Below are 12,804 nucleotides of genomic sequence, written 5' to 3'. Positions count from 1 at the left end.
TACACTGCTTTTTGGTCAGAGGAACTGAAGAAGATCATACGCAATGCAAGATCCGTCAAATCCAAACGCCAATCCCATCGATGCAACCCCCTTTCCCTTCAGGACATCTCACCACCGTAGAGCACACTCTGAGGTCAACTTTTGGCTACCGGACGACCTAGATCAGGTGTCAGACACGTTCGATGCACCGTCTGGAAGCTTCGAAGAGCTTGGATCCGAAGACGATCTGTTTTGTACTTAGATAGACATTGAGAAGCTTGGATCCAACTTGAATGACGCTGACGGCGGAATTGTTGACAGCAATGCTGCTGCAGGTGGAGCTTCGGAGGATAATACTGGCGGTGATCACGGTGATGGTGAAAAGAGCAGGACCAGACCTCGACATCGGCATAGTAATTCAGTGGATGGTTCGAGTCTTTTTAGTAAAATATTGAAGCTAAGAAGGCAATGGCTCCTGATAAGCTTGCTAACTTGTGGACCATCGATCCTAAACGAGCTAAGAGGTATGGATCATTTGTTTATTTTATTTTCCGTTCCCGTATGCAATTCTATCTGATTTTCTTATGTAAACCACTGACGGAACGTTCGGTAGTGATATAAGGTGTAGGAAGCCAACTCGATGTGGATCATGAGCCAAACTTGTCCAAAACCTATTGCAAATAGTTCTGCCTTACGAACGAAATTAAAGACATTATTAGACAGAGAAGTTGTACAATTGCATTTCGCCATTTCCAATTGCGTATTACGTTGCTGCCAACCAAAATAGGTTATGCCTCTCTTTAGACCATCTTATGCTTTGTGGTATACAGGATTTTAGCCAATTGACAATCTGCTGCCCGTTCTAAAGAGAGGAAGGCATGCTATGTTAGAATTTCTGGTTTTTCGATTGCTTGGAATCCACTGAAAGTAGTATATCACTTTCAGATTGAAGTATTTCGACGGTACAATCGAAATCTCAATCAGATAAAATTCAGTGGTTGACAGAACTGAGAATCCAAAAATCGTTATGAATCCGTGTACCTCTCAAGATGAAATGACCAATTCAAAAATTGAATATGGAAACCGTCAAAACGACAGTTTTTTAACCCTAAACCGGGTTTAAAATTTAAAATTCGGATTTTTGAAGCATTTTTCACAAAGGCCCCCAGTGGCGGTGTCCAAGGGGCGGCCAGGTCAGCTTGAATTTTTTTTATTCGGGTAATATTGCTTTGTGAAAAATGCTTCAAAAATCCGGATTTTAAACCCGGTTTAGGGTTCAAAAACTGCCGTTTTTGACAGTTTTCAAATTGAATTTTGATTTGGTCATTTTGATTTGAAAAAGGTACATAGATTCATAACATTTTTCAATTCTCTGTTCGAAAACACTGAATTTTATCTGTTTGAAATTTCGATTGTACCATCGAAATACTTCAATCTAAAAGTGTTACACGACTTTCAGTGAAAATCAAGCAATCGAAAACCAGAATTTCTAACAACGAGTCATATCAGTTTTATAAGGGGCATCTCATTGTCCCGCACCTCGAGACTCGAGTTGTTCTATTTCGTGAAGTGGCCAAATACCCTAGGACTAACCGGTCCCCACCAATGCATCCACCCTCTCCCTTGTATAAGTAGGATGATGACTATTGTGTCATGCATTAAATTGGTGTTATCATTATCATTGAAGTGGATTTCATCAAACTTCCTTATGATAAGCAAAGGGGGATCCACTGCACCAAGGCTCCTCAATGTTGCAAAGATTGGTAGGAGGGTCCTCTTTGTTAAGTATTTTCCTTGCATTTTGCAAATATGCTGTTTATGTGACTTGATCTGGTGGCCTTCTGGTCACAAAGGAACAACCTTACAAATTCCAAGGCTCACTGCTGACCAACTAGAACTAGAAGAAAAATCATTGCATGATTAACCATCTTTAACTGCATCTACATGTGCATGTCTATGTGTAGTAACGTTTTAACCCCAAAATCTTTTAAACAGGTGTTTCAGTATGTCTGTTGTATTGCCTTTGATTTGTAGACTGATGTTTTCCTTGTACAGAGAGATACAATCGGTCTATCTTCTGAAAACACAGACCTTAAGCTCCGATTACAAGCTATGGAACAACAGGCTCAGTTACAAAACATCATACATGCAGCCCTTGCTGCCCATTTAGGTCATTTATCTAATGTCCCCTCTAATTTAGAAAGGCTTTCCTGCTAAGCACTATAATATGCACTTATGCAACATGATGAATTTTAGTACATTGACAAGAAAAGTACTAGAAAGTCACAGATCGTTGCTTCTGTTTCTATGTTGATATAACTGGAACATCGTTTTCTAAGGTTCAAGATCAAGAATACAAGTTGCAAAATCTTAATTACCTTGTTATTGATGGTCCCACATCAGTTAGACACAAGCCACCAAACCTCTTTATATGTTGGAACCTCCCCTCTCTGCTTAAGAGAAAGATTTCGCACATGGTATCAGAGCTAAGGGGGGACATCTTTGCCCGTGTATCCTCTGTTGGGTACATTTGGACCATTTCTCTTTGACATATGTTGGAACCTGTGTATCCTCTGTTGGGAAGAGCTTTTTTGGAGAGTAATCTAATGTTGCAATCCTTTATCTTTTTTAGTGTGTAATGACCATATTATTGTTTTTAAGGTACGGCTCTTGATAAGGCACTGAAGCAGGAAGTTGAAAGGCTCAGAATTGCAACGGGAGAAATAGCAAGCTGTTCAGATGCCTAAAATATGGGAATACACCATGTTCCCTATAACCAACCTAACTTCTAGTTCTTATCAAACCAGCACCAGCCCGAGCCACAAAAATACTACCAGTCAAACATGTCAAACCAGCACCACCACCACCGCCCTAGTCTTGCCGCCACCCAATCCCATGTTCTCTTGGACACATTGCAGCAGGATCCACTCCGCCGCTTCCAGGGGCTTGACATCAGTAACAGAGGTGGTTATCATCTTGTCAAGTCCGAAGTTCCTTCAATCTCCGCCAGCGACAGCAGCAGTACGTTCTGATTCTCAACATTTTCCCTATTTCATGCATTACTCATCATCATCATCATCATCATCCATGTTCCTATATCTATCAATTGTTCATAGATTGGCACATCGTTCATTTATTAGCGTCCACAAGCACCACTTACTTTCAAATTTTATTTATTTATTTTCACTTGATTAGGATTTTAGGCTTTAACAAGTTTCCCCTAGGCATCCAGTGTTGTTTTTTTTCTTTATCATGGTCCTGTTGTGTTGTCACTGAATGGTGCAGCATCGAGAAATTGCATCATCTTGTGCTATTCTCCCTAGCTAATTGTGTAGTGTCCGTTATTCATTGAACTCTTAGGGGCCGTTTACCAAATGTTTATCTGGGTAAGCACTTACTAAGTCATATTACCTTACTGGATGACTATGGCAAAGTACAAGAATCTTACCCGGTAAGAGCGAAAACAAGGACCGAGAGTCTTACCTGGTAAGTGATGGCGATGACTCTTACCACGGTTAGCGCTTACCTAGTAAATTATTACATACAATGTCGTTTTGGTGGACTCAAATCTTATCCGGAAAGTAAACGACAATGTTGAATTTTACCGATAAGCGTTTACCATTGTTCACAAACGAGGATTCTCATGTTATTCATCTGAATTTCTGCATCTTCTTTTCACGAAATTCAGCTTCCATTCTCTGGCTTCTTTAATTAAATTCAAAAGACAACTTCCTCAGCCTTTATATGAAATTGTGACTGCAGTTGTCTGATCTGAATTATAGATCAATGAGCTAAATAGAGCACATAAAGAACAGTTTAGGCTATGTTTGGTAAACTAGCTAAGAAGCTAGTGATTAGCTGTTAAACTAGTCACGTTTGGTAAGAACTAACTAATTAGTTAGAATATTAGATGACAATATAAAATTACTAAAAAGGCTATGGCTTGTGGTCTTTATGTAAATATAAGGATCTTAATTGGAAAATAGTTATAAAAAGTTGAATTCCTATCAAAAGTAGTTTTTCAAAAAGCTAGCTTATAAGCTATTTTATTGCTTACCAAACCAAACTTTTTCCATAAACTCAAAAAATAAGCTAACTTATAATTGTATAACAAGTTCTTAGTACAATCTATACTATATTATAAAGCATTTGATAAAAACTCTTAAAAACCATTTTTTATGCATTAAGTACCGTATATTGATGCATATTACTTAAAATTCAAGATTACAAGTAATTATGTATAAGTATAACTTATTAAAGCTCGATGTTTGAATTCGTATAACTAACTGCGGATAAACATAATCAGATGGAGGATAAACATCTCATTTTAAAATATAAAAAATCTAAAATATAATTAGGATAATTATCGAGTTCTAACAAAATAATTAATTATTATCTTTATAAGAAAATTATATTATTAAACCAAATAGAAATTACTTCGTTATTGAACCTAAATTAAATTATAATAAAAATTTGAAATAAAAAATAACACAAAAAATGAGGAATTTTAAATAATTAATTTTATACTAATATCGATATATCTTTGTCAAATTCTTATGATATCTTCAAATTTATATTTTATTCAAAAATAAAAACATCATCGCTTTCTCAAATCACATAAGACCATATTATAACATCGACTGTGATAAATAATAAAATAAAATATTAAAATCAAGATGTATCTCGCTGCATTGCACGAATACCCTTCTAGTACCTACTGGATTAATTTGGATAAGAGTTGCCAACATATTCTTAGGTCATATTCCACAAGATCAAAAGATAGCATTAAATGTGATAGTACTTAATAATCAAATTGTCTCTTCTAATTAAATTGTTGCATACGATACCGTTTTGGTGGACTAAAATCTTACCCGGTGAGTAAATGACAGTGTTAAATTTTACCGGGAAACACTTACTAGGTAAGTATTTGGTAAACAGCCTCTTAGTGTTTGGTTTAAAATAAAGATATATAGCAGATAACACCAATGATGCTAATGGGTATGAATTATAAATTTGGATTCTTGAAAGGTTAAAGAATCAGGGGTAGAAGGGATTCATTTGTGATGATGAACACAAATAAGGAGCAAGTAATCTGGTGTGATGGTTTGATATCGAAACCATTTTCATTGTTCGTTTAGTTTATTGTTTTCTACGGTTATTTCAACATGATGTGGATTGTTGTTCCATTAGACCGACAAAAACTGCCAAGAACGTGTTTAGAATCACAAAAAATGAAAATGCACACAGAGAAGTTTAATCAGACGAGGATGTTGTACAGTTGTTGGCAAAGGAAACAACGTGGTCGGAACATAAATATAACTTGGCTAACTAAATTAAGCCAAATAAGCAAATGATTTAATCATTAAGTTGTAAGAAAACAATAATATATAATAAGTGATTGAGTTCAGTAGTTTCTTATATAAAATTGTTGATTTTAAAGATACAGTAAGTTAGTGATATGGAAAAAGATAAAACTGTTTTAAACACCGACATGACAAAAAAAGAGGTTATGATAATAAACACTCAAACTTTCACACAATTGCTACCTTTAAACCATGCTTCTCAGACAAAAAATTGAAAACATGAGTGAATAAATTGATCATATCATTAAGTTATAAATAAACTATTTTTTTTTTATCAAATAATTAATTTTTTATCTATAAATTTATTAAAAAGAAAATAGTAACTTTTTTAAGCTATTAATTTATTAATCTATTTTTTGATAGCTTTTCAACAATCCTCAAGAACCTCCAACTTATCCAAATGCTATATATAAAGAGAGAAAGAAGGTTTACTTTGTAAATCATGTTTTTTGTATAAATCGTACAAACTTCATTCAACTAATCATAATTTTTTATTTTGTCCATTTTTTTTTTGTAATTATGAGAGGTTGATTAATCATTTTTATTGTGAAGGGTGTTAATGATGAATATTATCATCTTTATTATTTTAATTTTAGATAAATGCATGTAACAATTTCATTAAAATTTCATTATGTATTATATGAAACAATTTCATAACCATATATGAAACAACTTCATAAAAAAAAGTATTATATGAAACAATTTCACAAGATTAAACAATTTCATAATTTTTTTTCTTCATAAAATTAAACAATGAAATCAACGGATAAGGGTGGTTTGCATTTGATCGTCCCCCCCTCTCTCTCTCTCTCTCTCTCTCTCTCTCTCTCTCTATATATATATATATATATATATATATAGAGGAACGATCAAATGAAAACCACCTTCATTTGTAAAAAACACTCTCATACGTCGATTTCATTGTTTAATCTTATGAATTTTTTACATGAAATTGTTTAATCTTGTGAAATTGTTTCATATAATACTTTTTTGATGAATTTGTTTCAAATATGGTTATGAAATTGTTTCATATAATATTTATGAAATTTTAATGAAACTGTTTCATGTATTTCTCTCAAATTAAAATAATGAAGATGATAAAATCCATGATTAACACCCTCCGCAATAAAAATGGTTAATCATCCTCTCATAATTACAAAAAAATGAACAAAATGAAAAATTATGATTGGTTGAATGAGGTTTTCACGGTTTTTACAAATTGAGTGGTTTTTATTTGAACGCTCCCCTATATAATATATATATATATATATATATATATATATATATATAATTAGTTTTAAAGAGATATAAAAAAATTCAAACAAGCAATTTAAATAAAATAAAATAAAAGTAAACTATGTATTTGGTTCCTGTAATTTGTCAAAAATAACATTTTTTTATCCTTACATTTTTAAAATTGTAAGATGGTTGTCATTATTTTATTTTATTTTTGTAAAAACGTCGAAATTTAGTCATTCTCTTCAACGATCATTAAAATAGTCCATTCAATAAGATACAATGTTTGTTCTTTCAAGAACCAAAATCATAAAATCTATTTTGATTGGGTAAAAGAGAAAAAATCAACAAAATAACAAAAATGCTCCTCAATTAATGAATTTTTTTAACAACCGTTAAAAGTAATTTCTTAACCACAAGGGCGGTGTCTAATTGGTTTGAGCTTGATTCCAAATGCCAAAAGTACCAGAAGGTCTCAGGTTCAAATCCAAGGAAAAATAAAAATCCCCTTATGACCACAGAGATTCAAATGCGGTGACTCCGGACTATCTGCAAAGCAGATGGTCGTCCTGGGATTAGTCGGCTCACATAACGAGTTGGATATCCAAGTTAATAAAAAAAAGGTCAAAAATTCAGACGTTTCTTGATTTCTGTAAACCACGATGGTTATATTGTAATTCTAAAACCGTAAAAACAAAAAGTGTTATTTTCAACAAAGGAGAGGGACCAAACTCATAGTTTAGTCATAAAATAAGCTTAAAAGACTATGTAAGATATGGAGAAGGTCCCTAGGCCCTAGCTAGGAGTTATGGTGAAATTAGAGGAGAGGGTTCATGGTAGGGTGGGGGTGTAACCTAACCTACCAATACAAATAAATGCATATGACACATGACCACAGGTGCACCTGCATGGAAGTGTCATGTGTTGGCATCCTATACAACAACACCACGATCTCAACTACACCCCTTGATGGTTACAATTATTTTATATTCAAATAGCATTTAAGACAATTCATTAATATATTTTTATTAGATTTATCTTAGGACACTTGTATTATTTTTCAAMATGATATGATATGATATTTGCATAGATAGGGGTAGTGATGGCCAAATTAGCCCGGTCTGGTCCGGGACCGGTAAGGACCGGTTATGAGACCGAATTGGTAAAGTTGATGAGTCAAACTTGTTGGTTAAGTTTGCACTCCAAAATCGGCTTGCCAAAAGTATTTGTCATACTACTTTTGACTTTGTCTTATTTGATCTTAGTTTCTCTTCAACTAGTCTTCGATTTGGTTGAAGACTTTTTGTTCTTGGATCAATACAAATAATTTACAAAACTTTTGCAAAGGAAAAATCCTATCTATTTTCTTTTCGAAATATAAGCTATATTTGAGATTACCGCAAGACATTTGTTTTATGAAGTAAAAATCTTGGATTCTGTAAATTATTCAGATCATATAGGCTTCTGGATACTAGAACTGGATGTTGAGTCCAGAATCCAAATCCAGATGCAAAATCCGGATACTAAATCCTGATGTAGATCCAGGTACCAGGTCAGAGTATGAATCTGGATATCAAATTCGAAGGTAAGTCCAGATACAAATCTGGACACCAAGTTCAGATACAAATCCAGATACCAAATCCGAAATGGATTATTTACCAGTTTGGATACAATGTTGATCTGAATTGTTCTAAGGCATATATCACATCTAAGAATTCTTCTAAATGTTAGATTGAATGTTTTTATATTATTATCAGATAAAATGGTTGAGACAAACAATCTTCCCCTCTTTGTTGATAATACAAATAGATATATTACAAAAGCATAACACTTAGAAATAAAACAATATCGAAACTCATAAGAGAGAAGAATTCAAACTCATAAATTCAGTAAAAGATTAACTCGAACTTGATTTCCCTCTGTTCCTAGTTGAGAAGTCCAACTATTGACACGGTTCGAGAACGCCCTTCCGAGTTCATCTCTGGGAGCTATTTTGATGAGTGCATGAGTATGTCGCGTATTGCAAGAGGTAGTTCCGCAGAATATTGGAACCGGAGATCACCAAAAATGTCATAAAATGCATACCTACAACAGGGAGTAGGGATGTAAATGAATCGAATGAACATGAGCCGTGCTTGTTTATGTTCGTTCATTTAACTTAACCAAAACCTTGTGATTGGATTTCATTGCAATCTCACGTTTGGTTTAAAGGGTAGTTCGCAATCAAAACCTCGAGATTTCAACGAAATTCCACAAACATTGGATTTATAATCCCTTGAGCGTGCTTGGTATTTTTTGGGATTTCATATGATTTGTTTGTAATAGTGTTTTAACGTATGTTAAAAACATTAATTTCTTGATAATCAATTAATAAAATATTTTTATAATTTTTGGTTTATAAATTATTTATAAAGACTGAGATTCAGTATCATTTCAAATCTCACAAACCAAACATTCCAAATAGTTCCAAATCCTTGCAATTCAAAATCATTCTAAAAACTAAACCACAAGGGTGGTGCCTGATTGGTTTGAGTTTGGCTCCAAAGATCAAGGTCTCAGGTTCAAATCCAAGGAGGAATAAAAATCCTCTTGTGGCCACGGAGGTTCAAATGCAGTGACTCCAGGCTATCTACAAAGCAAGTCATCGCCCTGAGATTAGTCGGTTCGCATAGCAGGTTGGATATCCAGATTAATAAAAAAATCATTCTAAAAACATTAATTCAAACCAAACGTCCCTTTTATAGTTTAAAGATTATGCTTTTCAAGGTTGCTTGAGGTGAGAATTGGCAAAAAAAAACCGAAGGATCTGTTATGCCAATTCTTCAAAATCAAGAAATTGAAATTTCGGGGTTTTAGGAAGACCAAAAAAGTCGTGATTTTAACGGAGAAAATTCATAACCGTTTTATACGTCTATATTCGAGATTTTTAACCCATTTGAATCTTGTGGCTCTCATGTCATAACAAATCCATATACATTATTGGGTGAGAACAGAAAAGAAAAGTGGCAAAAAGTTGGAGTGAGATCGTGTTGTGGGTTTCGTTCAATTCATTCAACGATTGGAGATAAGATAAATTTTATCATCTTATTTGAATTTATGTCACATCCTAAGTCAAGTTGTCCCAACCCCCCCCCCCCAACGGAAAAAAAAAAAGCGGTATGGTTGCAAGTGCGTAAAACCCACTATTTGGAGTATTTATTCCCAAAAAATGAATTGAATCATACATGTGTGGGTATGGACAGGGCCGGCCCTGGCCACGTGCAGCCCATGCGGCTGCACAGGGCATCAAAGCTTAAAGGGGCATCAAGTTGTCATCTATTACTAGTTTTGATTTAATAATCTGGAAATTGGATAACTGAGCTTTAACTATAAAAACATGCCCAAGGTCTAGTAGTGATGAATACTTAATGCATATCGTGAACCAGTTAACGCTATCATTCCAACAACTCAATCTAATTTCTATTGTTCTTCAAATTTCGACTATTTCGATTTTCAAGGCATGAAGTTCTCTTTCCAGCCGATTAACGATCATGAAATTAGATTCAAGAAATCAAAGATGGAAATATCGAATGACTGATTTCTACTGTTGATTGAACTTACCGAGTTGTTATGTGAGTCATATTATGATTTATGAATCTTTAGATCTTTTTGCAAAAAAAATCTAAATTTTTAACTGATTATTATAAAGATGGGTCATATGGTCGTGTGGGTTACCGACCTACTAGGCTAAGGGGCTTTTGTCATTTTGATAATGAGTCTTCCTTTTGCATATTGAAATATTTGAGAATTGAAATTTTCAATTCACATGAGCACATCACTGTATCAACATAGTTGGAGCACACTACACAACATTAACAACATATTGTGATACTGTCTTAATTATTGGGCACTTGTTCTTTGCAATGCACAGTAACATAAATTATGAATTTTACAATTTATTATTGTTCTTTTGACTTTTGTTTACTTTGAGGTTTGACATTACCGCATTAGATTTATGGGGCGTTTGATTGGTTTTTTATTAAGTTCTATATGGATACAGTTGTCTGTATAAATTAATCTGTTTGTATAAGTTGAAAAAGTTTTTGTTTGAGAGAGTTTTTTTGCAGATGTAAGGAGCTTTTTTTAGTTAGAATGGACATGTTTGGAAAAAACTTGACTTTCTATATAAAGTTCTCCTTAGAAGCTTACTGGATAAGCCATTTTTTATATCATTAAGCCACTACGAAACAATCATGCGTAGTTGAGCAAATAAGTTGTTAGTTCCATTAAGTTGTTAATAGATAGGCCCTTAGCCTTTAGTTGTTACACCTATAACTTTTGAGTTTTAATTTTTGCTTACTATGACAATAATTTAGATGTAATTTACTATTTTAGTTAAAAACTAATGTAGTTTTGCTTGTCTGTTAAGTCTCATATATTGAAATAAAGTTTCTATTTTGCTAATTTCATTTTGAAAAAAGGAAAACCGGAAAAGAAGGAAGCACAATCTTAATCCATGATTTATTCTTTTATCATTCTATATTTTGAATTTAGGGTTTTGGTTTTTATGTCCCCCATTATATTTTTGTTAATTATAATTAATAAAAATCAACAAGAGAATGAGACACTTAGTTTAAATATGTTCTAAACTCTTTAAAAATCACATGTTTCGTTGTTTCATTGGCTTAAAAAAAATAGACTTAAGGGCATCTTTTATTATTTTCGCACAGAGCATCAAAAATCTTAGGAACGGCCCTGGGTATGGAAGTGGGTTGTGAAACGGGTCATGGACATGAGTTGTGTCATGAAGGATTTGTGCAGATGGGTTTTGTTGGTTGTGTTGACAGCATTCGATTAACTCAAACTAACTTCTTCGTCTTACAAAATTATCCCTGTTAAAAAATGTAATATATATTTTTAATTCAAATGAGTTATATTGGGTCAGCTAAGTTGAACGTATTTCTAAAAAATCAAAAATTTACTGTTAGCACTCAATCGCCAAAGTCGTTACAATCATCCGAACATAGGATGTAAAAATATCATAGAAAGCTTAGAAATTGAATTGAATTCTTCCATCAACGATAACAAGTTTAAACTTATTTTCCTTTTGTTAACCGTGTGTCTTTGGATCAACTTGTGGATACCCAAATTTATCTCAGAGTCCTGGAGAATAATCAGAAAAATCCCTAGTGGTCTTGCAGAACTCGAACCAGTGACCTCTGAGCAGAATGGCCAAAGGCTCAAACCTTATTGTCAGTTAAACCCATTTTGAGAATGAAGGATTTGGATTTTGAACAGAATTAACTATATTTTATAAGAAGGGTTTTTTTTTTCTTTTTTTGATTAACCTGGATATCCAACTCACTATGCGAGCCGACTAATCCCATGGCGACCACCTGCTTTGCAAATATCCCGGAGTCACCGCATTTGAACCTTCATGGCCACCAAGGGGATTTTTATTCCTCCTTGGATTTGAACCTGAGACCTCTAGGTACTTTTGACCTTTAGAGGCAAGCTCAAACTAATCAGACACCACCCTTGTGGTTTAAGAAAGGTATTTTTTATTTCCTCATTGAAGAATTTGGGGAAAAAGAGACAATCCCTTGTGAACAAACCTTATATTGGTCCCCTCAAACAACATGCACAATTTGGATGAATTCAACATCACCCTTTCCTTTTGTGGCTACCATTTAAGGTTTGATTGATACTTGTCTTCAATAAAAATGTGTTATTATGGTTCACAAGTGTTCATATCCAACCTCTCATGATTCAAAACTATAAATAAAAATCCAAATTTAACCAAAACCCACGTATTTCTGGTATCATAAAAAACATCTCGTCATGTTAAAACTTGTTTTTCTTAGACACCATTTAATTAAATGTTCGTGTCTTGTAAACAACCCCACTTATTGATTGTATTCAATGTACAACTACAATATACACATATGCCTTTTAGATATAAAGCTGGTACAAGTTTTCACATATATATATATATATATATATATATTTCACACATGATATAACTGATTTATACAAGATTTTGATGCTTACGGTAAAAAAATACATATAAAGATTGTTGATTTTGTGTTCCCTTTATATTTTATACGGTAAATCGTACTTACTATACATACGGTTTATTCCATGATTGTTATTGGCCTTGTTGGTTTGATCTTTATATATATATATATATATATATATATATATATATATATATATATATATATATATATATATATATATATATATA

General features: G+C 33.3%; 1 pseudogene; it reads left to right on the top strand.

The window, feature by feature from the left end:
- Positions 1-2,301, top strand: LOC112510288 (annotated as a pseudogene).
- The last annotated feature ends 10,503 nt before the right edge of the window (positions 2,302-12,804 follow it).

This window comes from Cynara cardunculus (assembly GCF_001531365.2).
Source record: "Cynara cardunculus var. scolymus isolate 2C chromosome LG 3, CcrdV1, whole genome shotgun sequence".
In the NCBI taxonomy this organism is placed as follows: domain Eukaryota; kingdom Viridiplantae; phylum Streptophyta; class Magnoliopsida; order Asterales; family Asteraceae; genus Cynara; species Cynara cardunculus.
The sequence above is the reverse complement of the archived record's forward strand: the minus strand, read 5'-3'. Positions and strand labels throughout refer to the sequence as shown.